At 48.3% G+C, this 27,537-nt stretch overlaps 5 non-coding genes across 5 annotated transcripts; all 5 read right to left on the bottom strand.

The window, feature by feature from the left end:
• Window positions 1-2,938: 2,938 nt before the first annotated feature.
• Window positions 2,939-3,010, bottom strand: TRNAP-UGG (transfer RNA proline (anticodon UGG)). The gene has a single exon. It is a non-coding gene; the product is annotated as a tRNA-Pro (tRNA).
• Window positions 3,011-7,593: 4,583 nt separating this feature from the next.
• Window positions 7,594-7,665, bottom strand: TRNAP-UGG (transfer RNA proline (anticodon UGG)). The gene has a single exon. It is a non-coding gene; the product is annotated as a tRNA-Pro (tRNA).
• A 4,572-nt stretch (window positions 7,666-12,237) lies between these two features.
• TRNAP-UGG (transfer RNA proline (anticodon UGG)) lies at window positions 12,238-12,309 on the bottom strand. Its single transcript has one exon. It is a non-coding gene; the product is annotated as a tRNA-Pro (tRNA).
• Window positions 12,310-21,523: 9,214 nt separating this feature from the next.
• TRNAP-UGG (transfer RNA proline (anticodon UGG)) lies at window positions 21,524-21,595 on the bottom strand. The gene has a single exon. It is a non-coding gene; the product is annotated as a tRNA-Pro (tRNA).
• Window positions 21,596-26,178: 4,583 nt separating this feature from the next.
• TRNAP-UGG (transfer RNA proline (anticodon UGG)) lies at window positions 26,179-26,250 on the bottom strand. Its single transcript has one exon. It is a non-coding gene; the product is annotated as a tRNA-Pro (tRNA).
• Window positions 26,251-27,537: the final 1,287 nt, after the last annotated feature.

The raw sequence follows: 27,537 nt of genomic DNA, 5'->3' as shown, positions 1-27,537 counted from the left end.
CTTCTTCTTCGGCCTAGTACTTAAGAGGTATCAATCCGCATGACAGGGACCCTTTCCTTTTTTTTTTTGTTGTTGCAGATTCCACGCTTTTCCACCAAGAGCCCAATACCCACAGATGAAGGTTTTCTAGTGTGGGAATCCCCCAGATTTCCCATCTACAGGTTCATCCCCCCCTGCAGAGCCGTATAGGAATCGCATATTTAGGAATGCACAGGTTCATCCCTTGCGCAGGGCCCTATAGAAATCCCAAGGATCTCCAGTGTACAGGTTCAACATTCCCAGCTAAGCCATCTAGAAATCCCTCATATCTCGCATGTATCGTTTCCTCCCTTCTTGCAAATCTAGTATGGAAATCCCCCAAATATCCCAATTACAGGTTCATCCCTTCCGGCAAAGCTGCATATGCATCATCCAATATATCTCACAGGAGCCGATTCACCCCTCCCCGTGGAGCCCAATAGGAATCTTGCATATAGGAATGCCCAGGTTCATCCCGTCCGTCGTGCTCAATAGGAATGCCAAGGATCTTCAGTTTAAAGGCTCACCATTCCCCTCAGAGCCCTAGAGGAATCCCCCATATCTCCTGTGTTTCGTTTCCTCCATCCCTGCAAAGGTAGCAAAGGGACCTCAGATATCTGTCATTTCTCGGCTCATCTCTCCACACAGAACTGTATAGGAATCCCATTGATCACCATGTGCAGGGTTATCCCTCCCTGCGAAGCCATATAGGCCTCATCCCATATATCTCCCAGGAACAGGTTAATCCCTTCCCGATGAGCCAATATACAAACCCCATAAATCTTCCCTGTGCAGGTTCATCCCTCTCCGCAGAGCCCTTTAAGAATCCCCCACATCTACTATATATCATTTCCCCCCACCCCCATGAGAATCCCACAGATCTCCCATGTATATGTTCATTCTTCTAGAGATCTCCCGTTTATAAGTTCATCCCTCAATTTAGAGCTGAATGGAATTTGCACACATTAGCATGTACATCCCTCCCCGTGCATCCCTACAGAAATCCCTCACATCTATGTGTCTGCTCATCCCTCCGAGCACAGCCGTATAGGAATAGCACACATAGGATTGAACATATTCCACACTTCCCACTGAGCCCTACATGGATCTCACAGATCCCCAATGTTCATCCTTCCCAGCAGAGACCTTTAGGAATATAACAGATCCCCCGTGTACAGGTTCACCCCTCCCCGCTCAGCTGCATAGGAATCCCTTGGGTCTCCCATTTTCAGGCTTCCCTGAAGAGCCCTATAGGAATATGCCAGATCTCCCATGTAAAGGTCCATCCCTCCCCACCCAGCTGTGAAGGGATCCCTTGGATCTCCCATATTCATCCTTCCCTGAAGAGCCCTATAGGAATATACCAGATCTCCCCTGTAAAGGTCCATCCCTCCCCACCCAGCTGTGAAGGGATCCCTTGGATCTCCCATATTCATCCTTCCCTGAAGAGGAATATACAGATCTCTCATGTGCATGTCCATCCCTCCCCGCCCACCCGCATAGGAATCCCTTGGATCGCCCATATTCATCCTTCCCTGAAGAGCCCTATAGGAATATATAGATCTCCCATGTACAGGCCCACCCCTCCCCACCCAGCTGCTTAGGAATCCCTTTGATCTCCCATATTCATCCTTCCCTGAAGAGCCCTATAGGAATATACCAGATCTCCCATGTACAGGTTCATCCCACCATGCCCAGCTGTATCGGAATCCCACGGATCACCCACGTCCATCCTTCCCTGCAGAATAGGAATATAACACATCTCCCATGTACAGGTCCATCCCTCCCTGCCCACCCGTGTAGGAATCCCTTGGCGCTCCCATATTCATCCTTCCCTGAAGAATCCCATAGGAATATTTCAGATCTCCCATGTACAGGTCCATCCCTCCCTGCCCACCCGTATATGAATCCCACGGATAACCCATGTCCATCCTTCCCTGCAGACCCCTATATGAATATAACAGATCTCTCATGTACAGGTCCAACTCTCCCTGCCAAGTGGATAGGAATCCCTTGGATCTCCCATGTTCATCCCTCCCTGCAGAGCCCTATAGGAATATAACATCTCCAATGTACTGGTTCGTCCCTCCCTTCCCAGCTGTATCGGAATCCCACGGATCACCCATGTCCATCCTTCCCTGCAGAGCCCAATAGGAAAATAGCAGATCTCCCATGTACAGGTACATCCCAGCCCACCGAGCTGTATAGGAAACCCACAGATCTCCCATGTTCATCCTTCTCCACTGAGCACTATATGAACATAAGATCTCTTATCCCTGCCCGCCCAGCTGTATAAGAATCCCTTGTATCTCCCATATTCATCCTTCCCTGAAGAATCCCATAGGACTATACCAGATTTCCAATGTACAGGTCCACCCCTCCCCGCCCAGCTGTATAGGAATCCCTTGGATCTCTCATGTAGTGGTTCATCCCTCCGCACTGAGCTATATAGGAATCCCTTGGAGCAGGTTTATCCCTCCTCCCGTTCTTGGATCCGTATTTTTTCACCTGCACACAATGGGTCAGAATCACACACAGGTGAATTCCTCCCCTCCCAAATGAGGCACTCACAGACCTCGAGGGCTTGGAACAACTATTACATAATTTGTTTGCATGCCCCTGTCCAACCAAGACTGCGTGTGATCTTTGGAGTGGCTTAATCCTGCAAGCCCCACGTCTTTAGACCACTCACACGCTCTTCTTCTTGTTTTTGATATGACGCCTTTTCAGTGTATCTTTCTCGCGTGTGTTTTTTACTGCCCTTCCTCTATTGATGTGAAAAAAATATGAGCGCTTTTCAGTCGATCCTTCCTGCAGTTGGGTGATAGTTTGCCACTGCTCATAGATGGCTTCTTGGTCTTGGGTTGTGATTGTTGCTCAGGGTGCGAAAGGAGCGTTTAAATGTATCCAAAACAAAACGGGGCTCGTCCGGGATTTGAACCCGGGACCTCTCGCACCCAAAGCGAGAATCATACCCCTAGACCAACGAGCCAGCTGTGAGCAGAGCCATGAGCGAGCAGTCAGCCTTGTGGCGTGCCACATCAGCACTGCTTCCTATTTTACTGTTCATTTATGCATGATATTAAATGGGAGTTTTGTGTTGCAATCACAACTGATCGTTAATATCAGTTCACCCTCCTATTAAATTTAGAGGTGGAAAGACATTGCCCGTTTTGTTAATTTATGTACACAGTTTTGAAAAAAAGAGGTGTCATTTTGCTGAAAGCAACTCTGACTCTGTACGATGCCCCTCCCTGCCTGATCCTCTCCATGATCTCTAGCATCTTGCACTGCGCGATTGAAACATGAATAAGAGGATACTGCTCCAGTCTGTGGAAAAGTGGATCTGAGAGTCTTATGAAATTATGCACAGCAGCTGTGCAGTGGCTCGTTGGTCTAGGGGTATGATTCTCGCTTAGGGTGCGAGAGGTCCCTGGTTCAAATCCCGGACGAGCCCTCACTTCTTTTTTGACTCTTTCCAATTACGAAATAAACACAAGATTTAAATCTTCTATCACAATAAAACAACAGCAGTTTAGGATTTGAAGCCGCAACCCTATCGCACCCAAAGCAACAATCATACCAATTGACCAAGAAGCAGACCCACATAGAGCAAGGTGCTGAGATGGGAGTGGAATCTTTCACAGATCCAAGTCCATTGAGTGCAGCATAAGGGACTGGGGCTGCTCAGAGCATGTACACATCGCAATCCTAATGTGGTGAGCTCAATGGAATAAGGGCAGCGAGCCGGTCCTTGGAGATAGAGCTCTGATTACACATTTCTTTACATGGGCTCTTGGGTGCCAACTATTGATTTTCGCAACGGGGTCCAAAACGAAATTTTTATTTTCGCTATGACGGCACAAATTCCATCTCCAGGGCCAAAGCACACATTTTACAGCACATGTAGCAGCAGTAAATGGAAGAAAGCCATAGAATTACAGGCATGGCATGTCTAAATATAACCCCTCAGCAACAGTCGCCTAACCTGCTGAGGTGTGTCTGCAGCATTCTGCTTTAGTATTCCCTACCTCTCCCATGCCCGCAAACCGCTTAAGCCGGTCCCCCACTCACACACCTCCCCAATCAAGGCTAAGGGGACAATGATGCAGCCTTCCCCCTTTGAAATGAGCAACACTTGCTAATTTTGCAAGCTGTGTACTAAGCTTTATTAAGTCCGAGCCCCGCACGGGAGGAGCCAGAAGCCCTGCTTCGCCCAGTGATATCGAAGAGCATGTCACTGAATCTTTTATATTTCATGGTTTGTGGTTGTAGAAACTCCACGGGGCAACATAATACTCCTGCCCCCCCATTGTTTGAGGAGAACAGGGGCAAGTGTGCCCTCTATCCCCATGTACTCGTTGCCTATACCTGAAGCGCCCTTAATGGTTGCCTGGTCCGTGCAAAGCAGCGTAAGCGGCAGGGGGGAATAGGTACACGGTACAAATGCCCCAGAACTTCATGCACTCTGCCTTGCCCTCCTCCCTCCTCTACCTTCGTTGAGAGTTTTCCCATTTTTAGAATACACTTTTCTTTTGCTGGCAAACGTTTTGCTAGGAATTGTCCCCAGTGTTTAGCGGCTGAACGTTGACCTCACTATATCTCCTCATTGGATAATCCTTCATTACCTCAACGGCCTTCTTCTTCGGCCTAGTACTTAAGAGGTATCAATCCGCATGACAGGGACCCTTTCCTTTTTTTTTTTGTTGTTGCAGATTCCACGCTTTTCCACCAAGAGCCCAATACCCACAGATGAAGGTTTTCTAGTGTGGGAATCCCCCAGATTTCCCATCTACAGGTTCATCCCCCCCTGCAGAGCCGTATAGGAATCGCATATTTAGGAATGCACAGGTTCATCCCTTGCGCAGGGCCCTATAGAAATCCCAAGGATCTCCAGTGTACAGGTTCAACATTCCCAGCTAAGCCATCTAGAAATCCCTCATATCTCGCATGTATCGTTTCCTCCCTTCTTGCAAATCTAGTATGGAAATCCCCCAAATATCCCAATTACAGGTTCATCCCTTCCGGCAAAGCTGCATATGCATCATCCAATATATCTCACAGGAGCCGATTCACCCCTCCCCGTGGAGCCCAATAGGAATCTTGCATATAGGAATGCCCAGGTTCATCCCGTCCGTCGTGCTCAATAGGAATGCCAAGGATCTTCAGTTTAAAGGCTCACCATTCCCCTCAGAGCCCTAGAGGAATCCCCCATATCTCCTGTGTTTCGTTTCCTCCATCCCTGCAAAGGTAGCAAAGGGACCTCAGATATCTGTCATTTCTCGGCTCATCTCTCCACACAGAACTGTATAGGAATCCCATTGATCACCATGTGCAGGGTTATCCCTCCCTGCGAAGCCATATAGGCCTCATCCCATATATCTCCCAGGAACAGGTTAATCCCTTCCCGATGAGCCAATATACAAACCCCATAAATCTTCCCTGTGCAGGTTCATCCCTCTCCGCAGAGCCCTTTAAGAATCCCCCACATCTACTATATATCATTTCCCCCCACCCCCATGAGAATCCCACAGATCTCCCATGTATATGTTCATTCTTCTAGAGATCTCCCGTTTATAAGTTCATCCCTCAATTTAGAGCTGAATGGAATTTGCACACATTAGCATGTACATCCCTCCCCGTGCATCCCTACAGAAATCCCTCACATCTATGTGTCTGCTCATCCCTCCGAGCACAGCCGTATAGGAATAGCACACATAGGATTGAACATATTCCACACTTCCCACTGAGCCCTACATGGATCTCACAGATCCCCAATGTTCATCCTTCCCAGCAGAGACCTTTAGGAATATAACAGATCCCCCGTGTACAGGTTCACCCCTCCCCGCTCAGCTGCATAGGAATCCCTTGGGTCTCCCATTTTCAGGCTTCCCTGAAGAGCCCTATAGGAATATGCCAGATCTCCCATGTAAAGGTCCATCCCTCCCCACCCAGCTGTGAAGGGATCCCTTGGATCTCCCATATTCATCCTTCCCTGAAGAGCCCTATAGGAATATACCAGATCTCCCCTGTAAAGGTCCATCCCTCCCCACCCAGCTGTGAAGGGATCCCTTGGATCTCCCATATTCATCCTTCCCTGAAGAGGAATATACAGATCTCTCATGTGCATGTCCATCCCTCCCCGCCCACCCGCATAGGAATCCCTTGGATCGCCCATATTCATCCTTCCCTGAAGAGCCCTATAGGAATATATAGATCTCCCATGTACAGGCCCACCCCTCCCCACCCAGCTGCTTAGGAATCCCTTTGATCTCCCATATTCATCCTTCCCTGAAGAGCCCTATAGGAATATACCAGATCTCCCATGTACAGGTTCATCCCACCATGCCCAGCTGTATCGGAATCCCACGGATCACCCACGTCCATCCTTCCCTGCAGAATAGGAATATAACACATCTCCCATGTACAGGTCCATCCCTCCCTGCCCACCCGTGTAGGAATCCCTTGGCGCTCCCATATTCATCCTTCCCTGAAGAATCCCATAGGAATATTTCAGATCTCCCATGTACAGGTCCATCCCTCCCTGCCCACCCGTATATGAATCCCACGGATAACCCATGTCCATCCTTCCCTGCAGACCCCTATATGAATATAACAGATCTCTCATGTACAGGTCCAACTCTCCCTGCCAAGTGGATAGGAATCCCTTGGATCTCCCATGTTCATCCCTCCCTGCAGAGCCCTATAGGAATATAACATCTCCAATGTACTGGTTCGTCCCTCCCTTCCCAGCTGTATCGGAATCCCACGGATCACCCATGTCCATCCTTCCCTGCAGAGCCCAATAGGAAAATAGCAGATCTCCCATGTACAGGTACATCCCAGCCCACCGAGCTGTATAGGAAACCCACAGATCTCCCATGTTCATCCTTCTCCACTGAGCACTATATGAACATAAGATCTCTTATCCCTGCCCGCCCAGCTGTATAAGAATCCCTTGTATCTCCCATATTCATCCTTCCCTGAAGAATCCCATAGGACTATACCAGATCTCCAATGTACAGGTCCACCCCTCCCCGCCCAGCTGTATAGGAATCCCTTGGATCTCTCATGTAGTGGTTCATCCCTCCGCACTGAGCTATATAGGAATCCCTTGGAGCAGGTTTATCCCTCCTCCCGTTCTTGGATCCGTATTTTTTCACCTGCACACAATGGGTCAGAATCACACACAGGTGAATTCCTCCCCTCCCAAATGAGGCACTCACAGACCTCGAGGGCTTGGAACAACTATTACATAATTTGTTTGCATGCCCCTGTCCAACCAAGACTGCGTGTGATCTTTGGAGTGGCTTAATCCTGCAAGCCCCACGTCTTTAGACCACTCACACGCTCTTCTTCTTGTTTTTGATATGACGCCTTTTCAGTGTATCTTTCTCGCGTGTGTTTTTTACTGCCCTTCCTCTATTGATGTGAAAAAAATATGAGCGCTTTTCAGTCGATCCTTCCTGCAGTTGGGTGATAGTTTGCCACTGCTCATAGATGGCTTCTTGGTCTTGGGTTGTGATTGTTGCTCAGGGTGCGAAAGGAGCGTTTAAATGTATCCAAAACAAAACGGGGCTCGTCCGGGATTTGAACCCGGGACCTCTCGCACCCAAAGCGAGAATCATACCCCTAGACCAACGAGCCAGCTGTGAGCAGAGCCATGAGCGAGCAGTCAGCCTTGTGGCGTGCCACATCAGCACTGCTTCCTATTTTACTGTTCATTTATGCATGATATTAAATGGGAGTTTTGTGTTGCAATCACAACTGATCGTTAATATCAGTTCACCCTCCTATTAAATTTAGAGGTGGAAAGACATTGCCCGTTTTGTTAATTTATGTACACAGTTTTGAAAAAAAGAGGTGTCATTTTGCTGAAAGCAACTCTGACTCTGTACGATGCCCCTCCCTGCCTGATCCTCTCCATGATCTCTAGCATCTTGCACTGCGCGATTGAAACATGAATAAGAGGATACTGCTCCAGTCTGTGGAAAAGTGGATCTGAGAGTCTTATGAAATTATGCACAGCAGCTGTGCAGTGGCTCGTTGGTCTAGGGGTATGATTCTCGCTTAGGGTGCGAGAGGTCCCTGGTTCAAATCCCGGACGAGCCCTCACTTCTTTTTTGACTCTTTCCAATTACGAAATAAACACAAGATTTAAATCTTCTATCACAATAAAACAACAGCAGTTTAGGATTTGAAGCCGCAACCCTATCGCACCCAAAGCAACAATCATACCAATTGACCAAGAAGCAGACCCACATAGAGCAAGGTGCTGAGATGGGAGTGGAATCTTTCACAGCTCCAAGTCCATTGAGTGCAGCATAAGGGACTTGGGCTGCTCAGAGCATGTACACATCGCAATCCTAATGTGGTGAGCTCAATGGAATAAGGGCAGCGAGCCGGTCCTTGGAGATAGAGCTCTGATTACACATTTCTTTACATGGGCTCTTGGGTGCCAACTATTGATTTTCGCAACGGGGTCCAAAACGAAATTTTTATTTTCGCTATGACGGCACAAACTCCATCTCCAGGGCCAAAGCACACATTTTACAGCACATGTAGCAGCAGTAAATGGAAGAAAGCCATAGCATTACAGGCATGGCATGTCTAAATATAACCCCTCAGCAACAGTCGCCTAACCTGCTGAGGTGTGTCTGCAGCATTCTGCTTTAGTATTCCCTACCTCTCCCATGCCCGCAAACCGCTTAAGCCGGTCCCCCGCTCACACACCTCCCCAATCAAGGCTAAGGGGACAATGATGCAGCCTTCCCTCTTTGAAATGAGCAACACTTGCTAATTTTGCAAGCTGTGTACTAAGCTTTATTAAGTCCGAGCCCAGCACGGGAGGAGCCAGAAGCCCTGCTTCGCCCAGTGATATCGAAGAGCATGTCACTGAATCTTTTATATTTCATGGTTTGTGGTTGTAGGGGCAACATAATACTCCTGCCCCCCCATTGTTTGAGGAGAACAGGGGCAAGTGTGCCCTCTATCCCCATGTACTCATTGCCTATACCTGAAGCGCCCTTAATGGTTGCCTGGTCCGTGCAAAGCAGCGTAAGCGGCAGGGGGGAATAGGTACACGGTACAAATGCCCCAGAACTTCATGCATTCTGCCTTGCCCTCCTCCCTCCTCTACCTTCGTTGAGAGTTTTCCCATTTTTAGAATACACTTTTCTTTTGCTGTCAAACGTTTTGCTAGGAATTGTCCCCAGTGTTTAGCGGCTGAACGTTGACCTCACTATATCTCCTCATTGGATAATCCTTCATTACCTCAACGGCCTTCTTCTTCGGCCTAGTACTTAAGAGGTATCAATCCGCATGACAGGGACCCTTTCCTTTTTTTTTTGTTGTTGCAGATTCCACGCTTTTCCACCAAGAGCCCAATACCCACAGATGAAGGATTTCTAGTGTGGGAATCCCCCAGATTTCCCATCTACAGGTTCATCCCCCCCTGCAGAGCCGTATAGGAATCGCATATTTAGGAATGCACAGGTTCATCCCTTGCGCAGGGCCCAATAGAAATCCCAAGGATCTCCAGTGTACAGGTTCAACATTCCCAGCTAAGCCATCTAGAAATCCCTCATATCTCGCATGTATCGTTTCCTCCCTTCTTGCAAATCTAGTATGGAAATCCCCCAAATCTCCCAATTACAGGTTCATCCCTTCCGGCAAAGCTTCATATGCATCATCCAATATATCTCACAGGAGCCGATTCACCCCTCCCCGTGGAGCCCAATAGGAATCTTGCATATAGGAATGCCCAGGTTCATCCCGTCCGTCGTGCTCAATAGGAATGCCAAGGATCTTCAGTTTAAAGGCTCACCATTCCCCTCAGAGCCCTAGAGGAATCCCCCATATCTCCTGTGTTTCGTTTCCTCCATCCCTGCAAAGGTAGCAAAGGGACCTCAGATATCTGTCATTTATCGGCTCATCTCTCCACACAGAACTGTATAGGAATCCCATTGATCACCATGTGCAGGGTTATCCCTCCCTGCGAAGCCATATAGGCCTCATCCCATATATCTCCCAGGAACAGGTTAATCCCTTCCCGATGAGCCAATATACAAACCCCATAAATCTTCCCTGTGCAGGTTCATCCCTCTCCGCAGAGCCCTTTAAGAATCCCCCACATCTACTATATATCATTTCCCCCCACCCCCATGAGAATCCCACAGATCTCCCATGTATATGTTCATTCTTCTAGAGATCTCCCGTTTATAAGTTCATCCCTCAATTTAGAGCTGAATGGAATTTGCACACATTAGCATGTACATCCCTCCCCGTGCATCCCTACAGAAATCCCTCACATCTATGTGTCTGCTCATCCCTCCGAGCACAGCCGTATAGGAATAGCACACATAGGATTGAACATATTCCTCACTTCCCACTGAGCCCTACATGGATCTCACAGATCCCCAATGTTCATCCTTCCCAGCAGAGACCTTTAGGAATATAACAGATCCCCCATGTACAGGTTCACCCCTCCCCGCTCAGCTGCATAGGAATCCCTTGGGTCTCCCATTTTCAGGCTTCCCTGAAGAGCCCTATAGGAATATGCCAGATCTCCCATGTAAAGGTCCAGCCCTCCCCACCCAGCTGTGAAGGGATCCCTTGGATCTCCCATATTCATCCTTCCCTGAAGAGCCCTATAGGAATATACCAGATCTCCCCTGTAAAGGTCCATCCCTCCCCACCCAGCTGTGAAGGGATCCCTTGGATCTCCCATATTCATCCTTCCCTGAAGAGGAATATACAGATCTCTCATGTGCATGTCCATCCCTCCCCGCCCACCTGCATAGGAATCCCTTGGATCGCCCATATTCATCCTTCCCTGAAGAGCCCTATAGGAATATATAGATCTCCCATGTACAGGCCCACCCCTCCCCACCCAGCTGCTTAGGAATCCCTTTGATCTCCCATATTCATCCTTCCCTGAAGAGCCCTATAGGAATATACCAGATCTCCCATGTACAGGTTCATCCCTCCATGCCCAGCTGTATCGGAATCCCACGGATCACCCACGTCCATCCTTCCCTGCAGAATAGGAATATAACACATCTCCCATGTACAGGTCCATCCCTCCCTGCCCACCCGTGTAGGAATCCCTTGGCGCTCCCATATTCATCCTTCCCTGAAGAATCCCATAGGAATATTTCACATCTCCCATGTACAGGTCCATCCCTCCCTGCCCACCCGTATATGAATCCCACGGATCACCCATGTCCATCCTTCCCTGCAGACCCCTATATGAATATACCAGATCTCTCATGTACAGGTCCAACTCTCCCTGCCAAGTGGATAGGAATACCTTGGATCTCCCATGTTCATCCCTCCCTGCAGAGCCCTTTAGGAATATAAGATCTCCAATGTACAGGTTCGTCCCTCCCTTCCCAGCTGTATCGGAATCCCACGGATCACCCATGTCCATCCTTCCCTGCAGAGCCCAATAGGAAAATAGCAGATCTCCCATGTACAGGTACATCCCAGCCCACCGAGCTGTATAGGAAACCCACAGATCTCCCATGTTCATCCTTCTCCACTGAGCACTATATGAACATAAGATCTCTTATCCCTGCCCGCCCAGCTGTATAAGAATCCCTTGTCTCTCCCATATTCATCCTTCCCTGAAGAATCCCATAGGACTATACCAGATCTCCAATGTACAGGTCCACCCCTCCCCGCCCAGCTGTATAGGAATCCCTTGGATCTCTCGTGTAGTGGTTCATCCCTCCGCACTGAGCTATATAGGAATCCCTTGGAGCAGGTTTATCCCTCCTCCCGTTCTTGGATCCGTATTTTTTCACCTGCACACAATGGGTCAGAATCACACACAGGTGAATTCCTCCCCTCCCAAATGAGGCACTCACAGACCTCGAGGGCTTGGAACAACTATTACATAATTTGTTTGCATGCCCCTGTCCAACCAAGACTGCGTGTGATCTTTGGAGTGGCTTAATCCTGCAAGCCCCACGTCTTTAGACCACTCACACGCTCTTCTTCTTGTTTTTGATATGACGCCTTTTCAGTGTATCTTTCTCGCGTGTGTTTTTTACTGCCCTTCCTCTATTGATGTGAAAAAAATATGAGCGCTTTTCAGTCGATCCTTCCTGCAGTTGGGTGATAGTTTGCCACTGCTCATAGATGGCTTCTTGGTCTTGGGTTGTGATTGTTGCTCAGGGTGCGAAAGGAGCGTTTAAATGTATCCAAAACAAAACGGGGCTCGTCCGGGATTTGAACCCGGGACCTCTCGCACCCAAAGCGAGAATCATACCCCTAGACCAACGAGCCAGCTGTGAGCAGAGCCATGAGCGAGCAGTCAGCCTTGTGGCGTGCCACATCAGCACTGCTTCCTATTTTACTGTTCATTTATGCATGATATTAAATGGGAGTTTTGTGTTGCAATCACAACTGATCGTTAATATCAGTTCACCCTCCTATTAAATTTAGAGGTGGAAAGACATTGCCCGTTTTGTTAATTTATGTACACAGTTTGGAAAAAAAGAGGTGTCATTTTGCTGAAAGCAACTCTGACTCTGTACGATGCCCCTCCCTGCCTGATCCTCTCCATGATCTCTAGCATCTTGCACTGCGCGATTGAAACATGAATAAGAGGATACTGCTCCAGTCTGTGGAAAAGTGGATCTGAGAGTCTTATGAAATTATGCACAGCAGCTGTGCAGTGGCTCGTTGGTCTAGGGGTATGATTCTCGCTTAGGGTGCGAGAGGTCCCGAGCCCTCACTTCTTTTTTGACTCTTTCCAAATACGAAATAAACACAAGATTTAAATCTTCTATCACAATAAAACAACAGCAGTTTAGGATTTGAAGCCGCAACCCTATCGCACCCAAAGCAACAATCATACCAATTGACCAAGAAGCAGACCCACATAGAGCAAGGTGCTGAGATGGGAGTGGAATCTTTCACAGCTCCAAGTCCATTGAGTGCAGCATAAGGGACTGGGTCTGCTCAGAGCATTTACACATCGCAATCCTAATGTGGTGAGCTCAATGGAATAAGGGCAGCGAGCCGGTCCTTGGAGATAGAGCTCTGATTACACATTTCTTTACATGGGCTCTTGGGTGCCAACTATTGATTTTCGCAACGGGGTCCAAAACGAAATTTTTATTTTCGCTATGACGGCACAAATTCCATCTCCAGGGCCAAAGCACACATTTTACAGCACATGTAGCAGCAGTAAATGGAAGAAAGCCATAGCATTACAGGCATGGCATGTCTAAATATAACCCCTCAGCAACAGTCGCCTAACCTGCTGAGGTGTGTCTGCAGCATTCTGCTTTAGTATTCCCTACCTCTCCCATGCCCGCAAACCGCTTAAGCCGGTCCCCCACTCACACACCTCCCCAATCAAGGCTAAGGGGACAATGATGCAGCCTTCCCCCTTTGAAATGAGCAACACTTGCTAATTTTGCAAGCTGTGTACTAAGCTTTATTAGGTCCGAGCCCAGCACGGGAGGAGCCAGAAGCCCTGCTTCGCCCAGTGATATCGAAGAGCATGTCACTGAATCTTTTATATTTCATGGTTTGTGGTTGTAGAAACTCCACGGGGCAACATAATACTCCTGCCCCCCCATTGTTTGAGGAGAACAGGGGCAAGTGTGCCCTCTATCCCCATGTACTCGTTGCCTATACCTGAAGCGCCCTTAATGGTTGCCTGGTCCGTGCAAAGCAGCGTAAGCGGCAGGGGGGAATAGGTACACGGTACAAATGCCCCAGAACTTCATGCACTCTGCCTTGCCCTCCACCCTCCTCTACCTTCGTTGAGAGTTTTCCCATTTTTAGAATACACTTTTCTTTTGCTGTCAAACGTTTTGCTAGGAATTGTCCCCAGTGTTTAGCGGCTGAACGTTGACCTCACTATATCTCCTCATTGGATAATCCTTCATTACCTCAACGGCCTTCTTCTTCGGCCTAGTACTTAAGAGGTATCAATCCGCATGACAGGGACCCTTTCCTTTTTTTTTTTTGTTGTTGCAGATTCCACGCTTTTCCACCAAGAGCCCAATACCCACACATGAAGGTTTTCTAGTGTGGGAATCCCCCAGATTTCCCATCTACAGGTTCATCCCCCCCTGCAGAGCCGTATAGGAATCGCATATTTAGGAATGCACAGGTTCATCCCTTGCGCAGGGCCCTATAGAAATCCCAAGGATCTCCAGTGTACAGGTTCAACATTCCCAGCTAAGCCATCTAGAAATCCCTCATATCTCGCATGTATCGTTTCCTCCCTTCTTGCAAATCTAGTATGGAAATCCCCCAAATCTCCCAATTACAGGTTCATCCCTTCCGGCAAAGCTGCATATGCATCATCCAATATATCTCACAGGAGCCGATTCACCCCTCCCCGTGGAGCCCAATAGGAATCTTGCATATAGGAATGCCCAGGTTCATCCCGTCCGTCGTGCTCAATAGGAATGCCAAGGATCTTCAGTTTAAAGGCTCACCATTCCCCTCAGAGCCCTAGAGGAATCCCCCATATCTCCTGTGTTTCGTTTCCTCCATCCCTGCAAAGGTAGCAAAGGGACCTCAGATATCTGTCATTTATCGGCTCATCTCTCCACACAGAACTGTATAGGAATCCCATTGATCACCATGTGCAGGGTTATCCCTCCCTGCGAAGCCATATAGGCCTCATCCCATATATCTCCCAGGAACAGGTTAATCCCTTCCCGATGAGCCAATATACAAACCCCATAAATCTTCCCTGTGCAGGTTCATCCCTCTCCGCAGAGCCCTTTAAGAATCCCCCACATCTACTATATATCATTTCCCCCCACCCCCATGAGAATCCCACAGATCTCCCATGTATATGTTCATTCTTCTAGAGATCTCCCGTTTATAAGTTCATCCCTCAATTTAGAGCTGAATGGAATTTGCACACATTAGCATGTACATCCCTCCCCGTGCATCCCTACAGAAATCCCTCACATCTATGTGTCTGCTCATCCCTCCGAGCACAGCCGTATAGGAATAGCACACATAGGATTGAACATATTCCTCACTTCCCACTGAGCCCTACATGGATCTCACAGATCCCCAATGTTCATCCTTCCCAGCAGAGACCTTTAGGAATATAACAGATCCCCCATGTACAGGTTCACCCCTCCCCGCTCAGCTGCATAGGAATCCCTTGGGTCTCCCATTTTCAGGCTTCCCTGAAGAGCCCTAAAGGAATATGCCAGATCTCCCATGTAAAGGTCCATCCCTCCCCACCCAGCTGTGAAGGGATCCCTTGGATCTCCCATATTCATCCTTCCCTGAAGAGCCCTATAGGAATATACCAGATCTCCCCTGTAAAGGTCCATCCCTCCCCACCCAGCTGTGAAGGGATCCCTTGGATCTCCCATATTCATCCTTCCCTGAAGAGGAATATACAGATCTCTCATGTGCATGTCCATCCCTCCCCGCCCACCTGCATAGGAATCCCTTGGATCGCCCATATTCATCCTTCCCTGAAGAGCCCTATAGGAATATATAGATCTCCCATGTACAGGCCCACCCCTCCCCACCCAGCTGCTTAGGAATCCCTTTGATCTCCCATATTCATCCTTCCCTGAAGAGCCCTATAGGAATATACCAGATCTCCCATGTACAGGTTCATCCCTCCATGCCCAGCTGTATCGGAATCCCACGGATCACCCACGTCCATCCTTCCCTGCAGAATAGGAATATAACACATCTCCCATGTACAGGTCCATCCCTCCCTGCCCACCCGTGTAGGAATCCCTTGGCGCTCCCATATTCATCCTTCCCTGAAGAATCCCATAGGAATATTTCACATCTCCCATGTACAGGTCCATCCCTCCCTGCCCACCCGTATATGAATCCCACGGATCACCCATGTCCATCCTTCCCTGCAGACCCCTATATGAATATAACAGATCTCTCATGTACAGGTCCAACTCTCCCTGCCAAGTGGATAGGAATACCTTGGATCTCCCATGTTCATCCCTCCCTGCAGAGCCCTTTAGGAATATAAGATCTCCAATGTACAGGTTCGTCCCTCCCTTCCCAGCTGTATCGGAATCCCACGGATCACCCATGTCCATCCTTCCCTGCAGAGCCCAATAGGAAAATAGCAGATCTCCCATGTACAGGTACATCCCAGCCCACCGAGCTGTATAGGAAACCCACAGATCTCCCACGTTCATCCTTCTCCACTGAGCACTATATGAACATAAGATCTCTTATCCCAGCCCGCCCAGCTGTATAAGAATCCCTTGTCTCTCCCATATTCATCCTTCCCTGAAGAATCCCATAGGACTATACCAGATCTCCAATGTACAGGTCCACCCCTCCCCGCCCAGCTGTATAGGAATCCCTTGGATCTCTCGTGTAGTGGTTCATCCCTCCGCACTGAGCTATATAGGAATCCCTTGGAGCAGGTTTATCCCTCCTCCCGTTCTTGGATCCGTATTTTTTCACCTGCACACAATGGGTCAGAATCACACACAGGTGAATTCCTCCCCTCCCAAATGAGGCACTCACAGACCTCGAGGGCTTGGAACAACGATTACATAATTTGTTTGCATGCCCCTGTCCAACCAAGACTGCGTGTGATCTTTGGAGTGGCTTAATCCTGCAAGCCCCACGTCTTTAGACCACTCACACGCTCTTCTTCTTGTTTTTGATATGACGCCTTTTCAGTGTATCTTTCTCGCGTGTGTTTTTTACTGCCCTTCCTCTATTGATGTGAAAAAAATATGAGCGCTTTTCAGTCGATCCTTCCTGCAGTTGGGTGATAGTTTGCCACTGCTCATAGATGGCTTCTTGGTCTTGGGTTGTGATTGTTGCTCAGGGTGCGAAAGGAGCGTTTAAATGTATCCAAAACAAAACGGGGCTCGTCTGGGATTTGAACCCGGGAAAGCGAGAATCATACCCCTAGACCAACGAGCCAGCTGTGAGCAGAGCCATGAGCGAGCAGTCAGCCTTGTGGCGTGCCACATCAGCACTGCTTCCTATTTTACTGTTCATTTATGCATGATATTAAATGGGAGTTTTGTGTTGCAATCACAACTGATCGTTAATATCAGTTCACCCTCCTATTAAATTTAGAGGTGGAAAGACATTGCCCGTTTTGTTAATTTATGTACACAGTTTTGAAAAAAAGAGGTGTCATTTTGCTGAAAGCAACTCTGACTCTGTACGATGCCCCTCCCTGCCTGATCCTCTCCATGATCTCTAGCATCTTGCACTGCGCGATTGAAACATGAATAAGAGGATACTGCTCCAGTCTGTGGAAAAGTGGATCTGAGAGTCTTATGAAATTATGCACAGCAGCTGCGCAGTGGCTCGTTGGTCTAGGGGTATGATTCTCGCTTAGGGTGCGAGAGGTCCCGGGTTCAAATCCCGGACGAGCCCTCACTTCTTTTTTGACTCTTTCCAAATACGAAATAAACACAAGATTTAAATCTTCTATCACAATAAAACAACAGCAGTTTAGGATTTGAAGCCGCAACCCTATCGCACCCAAAGCAACAATCATACCAATTGACCAAGAAGCAGACCCACATAGAGCAAGGTGCTGAGATGGGAGTGGAATCTTTCACAGCTCCAAGTCCATTGAGTGCAGCATAAGGGACTGGGGCTGGGGCTGCTCAGAGCATGTACACATCGCAATCCTAATGTGGTGAGCTCAATGGAATAAGGGCAGCGAGCCGGTCCTTGGAGATAGAGCTCTGATTACACATTTCTGTACATGGGCTCTTGGGTGCCAACTATTGATTTTCGCAATGGGGTCCAAAACGAAATTTTTATTTTCGCTATGACGGCACAAATTCCATCTCCAGGGCCAAATTACACATTTTACAGCACATGTAGCAGCAGTAAATGGAAGAAAGCCATAGCATTACAGGCATGGCATGTCTAAATATAACCCCTCAGCAACAGTCGCCTAACCTGCTGAGGTGTGTCTGCAGCATTCTGCTTTAGTATTCCCTACCTCTCCCATGCCCGCAAACCGCTTAAGCCGGTCCCCCACTCACACTCCTCCCCAATCAAGGCTAAGGGGACAATGATGCAGCCTTCCCTCTTTGAAATGAGCAACACTTGCTAATTTTGCAAGCTGTGTACTAAGCTTTATTAAGTCTGAGCCCAGCACCGGAGGAGCCAGAAGCCCTGCTTCGCCCAGTGATATCGAAGAGCATGTCACTGAATCTTTTATATTTCATGGTTTGTGGTTGTAGAAACTCCACGGGGCAACATAATACTCCTGCCCCCCCATTGTTTGAGGAGAACAGGGGCAAGTGTGCCCTCTATCCCCATGTACTCGTTGCCTATACCTGAAGCGCCCTTAATGGTTGCCTGGTCCGTGCAAAGCAGCGTAAGTGGCAGGGGGGAATAGGTACACGGTACAAATGCCCCAGAACTTCATGCACTCTGCCTTGCCCTCCTCCCTCCTCTACCTTCGTTGAGAGTTTTCCCATTTTTAGAATACACTTTTCTTTTGCTGTCAAACGTTTTGCTAGGAATTGTCCCCAGTGTTTAGCGGCTGAACGTTGACCTCACTATATCTCCTCATTGGATAATCCTTCATTACCTCAACGGCCTTCTTCTTCGGCCTAGTACTTAAGAGGTATCAATCCGCATGACAGGGACCCTTTCCTTTTTTTTTTGTTGTTGCAGATTCCACGCTTTTCCACCAAGAGCCCAATACCCACAGATGAAGGTTTTCTAGTGTGGGAATCCCCCAGATTTCCCATCTACAGGTTCATCCCCCCCTGCAGAGCCGTATAGGAATCGCATATTTAGGAATGCACAGGTTCATCCCTTGCGCAGGGCCCTATAGAAATCCCAAGGATCTCCAGTGTACAGGTTCAACATTCCCAGCTAAGCCATCTAGAAATCCCTCATATCTCGCATGTATCGTTTCCTCCCTTCTTGCAAATCTAGTATGGAAATCCCCCAAATATCCCAATTACAGGTTCATCCCTTCCGGCAAAGCTGCATATGCATCATCCAATATATCTCACAGGAGCCGATTCACCCCTCCCCGTGGAGCCCAATAGGAATCTTGCATATAGGAATGCCCAGGTTCATCCCGTCCGTCGTGCTCAATAGGAATGCCAAGGATCTTCAGTTTAAAGGCTCACCATTCCCCTCAGAGCCCTAGAGGAATCCCCCATATCTCCTGTGTTTCGTTTCCTCCATCCCTGCAAAGGTAGCAAAGGGACCTCAGATATCTGTCATTTCTCGGCTCATCTCTCCACACAGAACTGTATAGGAATCCCATTGATCACCATGTGCAGGGTTATCCCTCCCTGCGAAGCCATATAGGCCTTATCCCATATATCTCCCAGGAACAGGTTAATCCCTTCCCGATGAGCCAATATACAAACCCCATAAATCTTCCCTGTGCAGGTTCATCCCTCTCCGCAGAGCCCTTTAAGAATCCCCCACATCTACTATATATCATTTCCCCCCACCCCCATGAGAATCCCACAGATCTCCCATGTATATGTTCATTCTTCTAGAGATCTCCCGTTTATAAGTTCATCCCTCAATTTAGAGCTGAATGGAATTTGCACACATTAGCATGTACATCCCTCCCCGTGCATCCCTACAGAAATCCCTCACATCTATGTGTCTGCTCATCCCTCCGAGCACAGCCGTATAGGAATAGCACACATAGGATTGAACATATTCCACACTTCCCACTGAGCCTTACATGGATCTCACAGATCCCCAATGTTCATCCTTCCCAGCAGAGACCTTTAGGAATATAACAGATCCCCCATGTACAGGTTCACCCCTCCCCGCTCAGCTGCATAGGAATCCCTTGGGTCTCCCATTTTCAGGCTTCCCTGAAGAGCCCTATAGGAATATGCCAGATCTCCCATGTAAAGGTCCATCCCTCCCCACCCAGCTGTGAAGGGATCCCTTGGATCTCCCATATTCATCCTTCCCTGAAGAGCCCTATAGGAATATACCAGATCTCCCCTGTAAAGGTCCATCCCTCCCCACCCAGCTGTGAAGGGATCCCTTGGATCTCCCATATTCATCCTTCCCTGAAGAGGAATATACAGATCTCTCATGTGCATGTCCATCCCTCCCCGCCCACCCGCATAGGAATCCCTTGGATCGCCCATATTCATCCTTCCCTGAAGAGCCCTATAGGAATATATAGATCTCCCATGTACAGGCCCACCCCTCCCCACCCAGCTGCTTAGGAATCCCTTTGATCTCCCATATTCATCCTTCCCTGAAGAGCCCTATAGGAATATACCAGATCTCCCATGTACAGGTTCATCCCACCATGCCCAGCTGTATCGGAATCCCACGGATCACCCACGTCCATCCTTCCCTGCAGAATAGGAATATAACACATCTCCCATGTACAGGTCCATCCCTCCCTGCCCACCCGTGTAGGAATCCCTTGGCGCTCCCATATTCATCCTTCCCTGAAGAATCCCATAGGAATATTTCAGATCTCCCATGTACAGGTCCATCCCTCCCTGCCCACCCGTATATGAATCCCACGGATAACCCATGTCCATCCTTCCCTGCAGACCCCTATATGAATATAACAGATCTCTCATGTACAGGTCCAACTCTCCCTGCCAAGTGGATAGGAATCCCTTGGATCTCCCATGTTCATCCCTCCCTGCAGAGCCCTATAGGAATATAAGATCTCCAATGTACAGGTTCGTCCCTCCCTTCCCAGCTGTATCGGAATCCCACGGATCACCCATGTCCATCCTTCCCTGCAGAGCCCAATAGGAAAATAGCAGATCTCCCATGTACAGGTACATCCCAGCCCACCGAGCTGTATAGGAAACCCACAGATCTCCCATGTTCATCCTTCTCCACTGAGCACTATATGAACATAAGATCTCTTATCCCTGCCCGCCCAGCTGTATAAGAATCCCTTGTCTCTCCCATATTCATCCTTCCCTGAAGAATCCCATAGGACTATACCAGATCTCCAATGTACAGGTCCACCCCTCCCCGCCCAGCTGTATAGGAATCCCTTGGATCTCTCGTGTAGTGGTTCATCCCTCCGCACTGAGCTATATAGGAATCCCTTGGAGCAGGTTTATCCCTCCTCCCGTTCTTGGATCCGTATTTTTTCACCTGCACACAATGGGTCAGAATCACACACAGGTGAATTCCTCCCCTCCCAAATGAGGCACTCACAGACCTCGAGGGCTTGGAACAACTATTACATAATTTGTTTGCATGCCCCTGTCCAACCAAGACTGCGTGTGATCTTTGGAGTGGCTTAATCCTGCAAGCCCCACGTCTTTAGACCACTCACACGCTCTTCTTCTTGTTTTTGATATGACGCCTTTTCAGTGTATCTTTCTCGCGTGTGTTTTTTACTGCCCTTCCTCTATTGATGTGAAAAAAATATGAGCGCTTTTCAGTCGATCCTTCCTGCAGTTGGGTGATAGTTTGCCACTGCTCATAGATGGCTTCTTGGTCTTGGGTTGTGATTGTTGCTCAGGGTGCGAAAGGAGCGTTTAAATGTATCCAAAACAAAACGGGGCTCGTCCGGGATTTGAACTCGGGACCTCTCGCACCCAAAGCGAGAATCATACCCCTAGACCAACGAGCCAGCTGTGAGCAGAGCCATGAGCGAGCAGTCAGCCTTGTGGCGTGCCACATCAGCACTGCTTCCTATTTTACTGTTCATTTATGCATGATATTAAATGGGAGTTTTGTGTTGCAATCACAACTGATCGTTAATATCAGTTCACCCTCCTATTAAATTTAGAGGTGGAAAGACATTGCCCGTTTTGTTAATTTATGTACACAGTTTTGAAAAAAAGAGGTGTCATTTTGCTGAAAGCAACTCTGACTCTGTACGATGCCCCTCCCTGCCTGATCCTCTCCATGATCTCTAGCATCTTGCACTGCGCGATTGAAACATGAATAAGAGGATACTGCTCCAGTCTGTGGAAAAGTGGATCTGAGAGTCTTATGAAATTATGCACAGCAGCTGTGAAGTGGCTCGTTGGTCTAGGGGTATGATTCTCGCTTAGGGTGCGAGAGGTCCCGGGTTCAAATCCCGGACGAGCCCTCACTTCTTTTTTGACTCTTTCCAAATACGAAATAAACACAAGATTTAAATCTTCTATCACAATAAAACAACAGCAGTTTAGGATTTGAAGCCGCAACCCTATCGCACCCAAAGCAACAATCATACCAATTGACCAAGAAGCAGACCCACATAGAGCAAGGTGCTGAGATGGGAGTGGAATCTTTCACAGATCCAAGTCCATTGAGTGCAGCATAAGGGACTGGGGCTGCTCAGAGCATGTACACATCGCAATCCTAATGTGGTGAGCTCAATGGAATAAGGGCAGCGAGCCGGTCCTTGGAGATAGAGCTCTGATTACACATTTCTTTACATGGGCTCTTGGGTGCCAACTATTGATTTTCGCAACGGGGTCCAAAACGAAATTTTTATTTTCGCTATGACGGCACAAATTCCATCTCCAGGGCCAAAGCACACATTTTACAGCACATGTAGCAGCAGTAAATGGAAGAAAGCCATAGAATTACAGGCATGGCATGTCTAAATATAACCCCTCAGCAACAGTCGCCTAACCTGCTGAGGTGTGTCTGCAGCATTCTGCTTTAGTATTCCCTACCTCTCCCATGCCCGCAAACCGCTTAAGCCGGTCCCCCACTCACACACCTCCCCAATCAAGGCTAAGGGGACAATGATGCAGCCTTCCCCCTTTGAAATGAGCAACACTTGCTAATTTTGCAAGCTGTGTACTAAGCTTTATTAAGTCCGAGCCCAGCACGGGAGGAGCCAGAAGCCCTGCTTCGCCCAGTGATATCGAAGAGCATGTCACTGAATCTTTTATATTTCATGGTTTGTGGTTGTAGAAACTCCACGGGGCAACATAATACTCCTGCCCTCCCATTGTTTGAGGAGAACAGGGGCAAGTGTGCCCTCTATCCCCATGTACTCGTTGCCTATACCTGAAGCGCCCTTAATGGTTGCCTGGTCCGTGCAAAGCAGCGTAAGCGGCAGGGGGGAATAGGTACACGGTACAAATGCCCCAGAACTTCATGCACTCTGCCTTGCCCTCCTCCCTCCTCTACCTTCGTTGAGAGTTTTCCCATTTTTAGAATACACTTTTCTTTTGCTGGCAAACGTTTTGCTAGGAATTGTCCCCAGTGTTTAGCGGCTGAACGTTGACCTCACTATATCTCCTCATTGGATAATCCTTCATTACCTCAACGGCCTTCTTCTTCGGCCTAGTACTTAAGAGGTATCAATCCGCATGACAGGGACCCTTTCCTTTTTTTTTTTGTTGTTGCAGATTCCACGCTTTTCCACCAAGAGCCCAATACCCACAGATGAAGGTTTTCTAGTGTGGGAATCCCCCAGATTTCCCATCTACAGGTTCATCCCCCCCTGCAGAGCCGTATAGGAATCGCATATTTAGGAATGCACAGGTTCATCCCTTGCGCAGGGCCCTATAGAAATCCCAAGGATCTCCAGTGTACAGGTTCAACATTCCCAGCTAAGCCATCTAGAAATCCCTCATATCTCGCATGTATCGTTTCCTCCCTTCTTGCAAATCTAGTATGGAAATCCCCCAAATCTCCCAATTACAGGTTCATCCCTTCCGGCAAAGCTGCATATGCATCATCCAATATATCTCACAGGAGCCGATTCACCCCTCCCCGTGGAGCCCAATAGGAATCTTGCATATAGGAATGCCCAGGTTCATCCCGTCCGTCGTGCTCAATAGGAATGCCAAGGATCTTCAGTTTAAAGGCTCACCATTCCCCTCAGAGCCCTAGAGGAATCCCCCATATCTCCTGTGTTTCGTTTCCTCCATCCCTGCAAAGGTAGCAAAGGGACCTCAGATATCTGTCATTTCTCGGCTCATCTCTCCACACAGAACTGTATAGGAATCCCATTGATCACCATGTGCAGGGTTATCCCTCCCTGCGAAGCCATATAGGCCTCATCCCATATATCTCCCAGGAACAGGTTAATCCCTTCCCGATGAGCCAATATACAAACCCCATAAATCTTCCCTGTGCAGGTTCATCCCTCTCCGCAGAGCCCTTTAAGAATCCCCCACATCTACTATATATCATTTCCCCCCACCCCCATGAGAATCCCACAGATCTCCCATGTATATGTTCATTCTTCTAGAGATCTCCCGTTTATAAGTTCATCCCTCAATTTAGAGCTGAATGGAATTTGCACACATTAGCATGTACATCCCTCCCCGTGCATCCCTACAGAAATCCCTCACATCTATGTGTCTGCTCATCCCTCCGAGCACAGCCGTATAGGAATAGCACACATAGGATTGAACATATTCCACACTTCCCACTGAGCCCTACATGGATCTCACAGATCCCCAATGTTCATCCTTCCCAGCAGAGACCTTTAGGAATATAACAGATCCCCCATGTACAGGTTCACCCCTCCCCGCTCAGCTGCATAGGAATCCCTTGGGTCTCCCATTTTCAGGCTTCCCTGAAGAGCCCTATAGGAATATGCCAGATCTCCCATGTAAAGGTCCATCCCTCCCCACCCAGCTGTGAAGGGATCCCTTGGATCTCCCATATTCATCCTTCCCTGAAGAGCCCTATAGGAATATACCAGATCTCCCCTGTAAAGGTCCATCCCTCCCCACCCAGCTGTGAAGGGATCCCTTGGATCTCCCATATTCATCCTTCCCTGAAGAGGAATATACAGATCTCTCATGTGCATGTCCATCCCTCCCCGCCCACCCGCATAGGAATCCCTTGGATCGCCCATATTCATCCTTCCCTGAAGAGCCCTATAGGAATATATAGATCTCCCATGTACAGGCCCACCCCTCCCCACCCAGCTGCTTAGGAATCCCTTTGATCTCCCATATTCATCCTTCCCTGAAGAGCCCTATAGGAATATACCAGATCTCCCATGTACAGGTTCATCCCACCATGCCCAGCTGTATCGGAATCCCACGGATCACCCACGTCCATCCTTCCCTGCAGAATAGGAATATAACACATCTCCCATGTACAGGTCCATCCCTCCCTGCCCACCCGTGTAGGAATCCCTTGGCGCTCCCATATTCATCCTTCCCTGAAGAATCCCATAGGAATATTTCAGATCTCCCATGTACAGGTCCATCCCTCCCTGCCCACCCGTATATGAATCCCACGGATAACCCATGTCCATCCTTCCCTGCAGACCCCTATATGAATATAACAGATCTCTCATGTACAGGTCCAACTCTCCCTGCCAAGTGGATAGGAATCCCTTGGATCTCCCATGTTCATCCCTCCCTGCAGAGCCCTATAGGAATATAACATCTCCAATGTACTGGTTCGTCCCTCCCTTCCCAGCTGTATCGGAATCCCACGGATCACCCATGTCCATCCTTCCCTGCAGAGCCCAATAGGAAAATAGTAGATCTCCCATGTACAGGTACATCCCAGCCCACCGAGCTGTATAGGAAACCCACAGATCTCCCATGTTCATCCTTCTCCACTGAGCACTATATGAACATAAGATCTCTTATCCCTGCCCGCCCAGCTGTATAAGAATCCCTTGTATCTCCCATATTCATCCTTCCCTGAAGAATCCCATAGGACTATACCAGATCTCCAATGTACAGGTCCACCCCTCCCCGCCCAGCTGTATAGGAATCCCTTGGATCTCTCATGTAGTGGTTCACCCCTCCGCACTGAGCTATATAGGAATCCCTTGGAGCAGGTTTATCCCTCCTCCCGTTCTTGGATCCGTATTTTTTCACCTGCACACAATGGGTCAGAATCACACACAGGTGAATTCCTCCCCTCCCAAATGAGGCACTCACAGACCTCGAGGGCTTGGAACAACTATTACATAATTTGTTTGCATGCCCCTGTCCAACCAAGACTGCGTGTGATCTTTGGAGTGGCTTAATCCTGCAAGCCCCACGTCTTTAGACCACTCACACGCTCTTCTTCTTGTTTTTGATATGACGCCTTTTCAGTGTATCTTTCTCGCGTGTGTTTTTTACTGCCCTTCCTCTATTGATGTGAAAAAAATATGAGCGCTTTTCAGTCGATCCTTCCTGCAGTTGGGTGATAGTTTGCCACTGCTCATAGATGGCTTCTTGGTCTTGGGTTGTGATTGTTGCTCAGGGTGCGAAAGGAGCGTTTAAATGTATCCAAAACAAAACGGGGCTCGTCCGGGATTTGAACCCGGGACCTCTCGCACCCAAAGCGAGAATCATACCCCTAGACCAACGAGCCAGCTGTGAGCAGAGCCATGAGCGAGCAGTCAGCCTTGTGGCGTGCCACATCAGCACTGCTTCCTATTTTACTGTTCATTTATGCATGATATTAAATGGGAGTTTTGTGTTGCAATCACAACTGATCGTTAATATCAGTTCACCCTCCTATTAAATTTAGAGGTGGAAAGACATTGCCCGTTTTGTTAATTTATGTACACAGTTTGGAAAAAAAGAGGTGTCATTTTGCTGAAAGCAACTCTGACTCTGTACGATGCCCCTCCCTGCCTGATCCTCTCCATGATCTCTAGCATCTTGCACTGCGCGATTGAAACATGAATAAGAGGATACTGCTCCAGTCTGTGAAAAAGTGGATCTGAGAGTCTTATGAAATTATGCACAGCAGCTGTGCAGTGGCTCGTTGGTCTAGGGGTATGATTCTCGCTTAGGGTGCGAGAGGTCCCTGGTTCAAATCCCGGACGAGCCCTCACTTCTTTTTTGACTCTTTCCAATTACGAAATAAACACAAGATTTAAATCTTCTATCACAATAAAACAACAGCAGTTTAGGATTTGAAGCCGCAACCCTATCGCACCCAAAGCAACAATCATACCAATTGACCAAGAAGCAGACCCACATAGAGCAAGGTGCTGAGATGGGAGTGGAATCTTTCACAGCTCCAAGTCCATTGAGTGCAGCATAAGGGACTTGGGCTGCTCAGAGCATGTACACATCGCAATCCTAATGTGGTGAGCTCAATGGAATAAGGGCAGCGAGCCGGTCCTTGGAGATAGAGCTCTGATTACACATTTCTTTACATGGGCTCTTGGGTGCCAACTATTGATTTTCGCAACGGGGTCCAAAACGAAATTTTTATTTTCGCTATGACGGCACAAACTCCATCTCCAGGGCCAAAGCACACATTTTACAGCACATGTAGCAGCAGTAAATGGAAGAAAGCCATAGCATTACAGGCATGGCATGTCTAAATATAACCCCTCAGCAACAGTCGCCTAACCTGCTGAGGTGTGTCTGCAGCATTCTGCTTTAGTATTCCCTACCTCTCCCATGCCCGCAAACCGCTTAAGCCGGTCCCCCGCTCACACACCTCCCCAATCAAGGCTAAGGGGACAATGATGCAGCCTTCCCTCTTTGAAATGAGCAACACTTGCTAATTTTGCAAGCTGTGTACTAAGCTTTATTAAGTCCGAGCCCAGCACGGGAGGAGCCAGAAGCCCTGCTTCGCCCAGTGATATCGAAGAGCATGTCACTGAATATTTTATATTTCATGGTTTGTGGTTGTAGAAAC

This window comes from Ambystoma mexicanum, chromosome 12, assembly GCF_040938575.1.
Source record: "Ambystoma mexicanum isolate Mex_15411 chromosome 12, UKY_AmexF1_1, whole genome shotgun sequence".
NCBI lineage: Eukaryota > Metazoa > Chordata > Amphibia > Caudata > Ambystomatidae > Ambystoma > Ambystoma mexicanum.
This window is presented reverse-complemented; position numbering and strand designations above follow the sequence as displayed.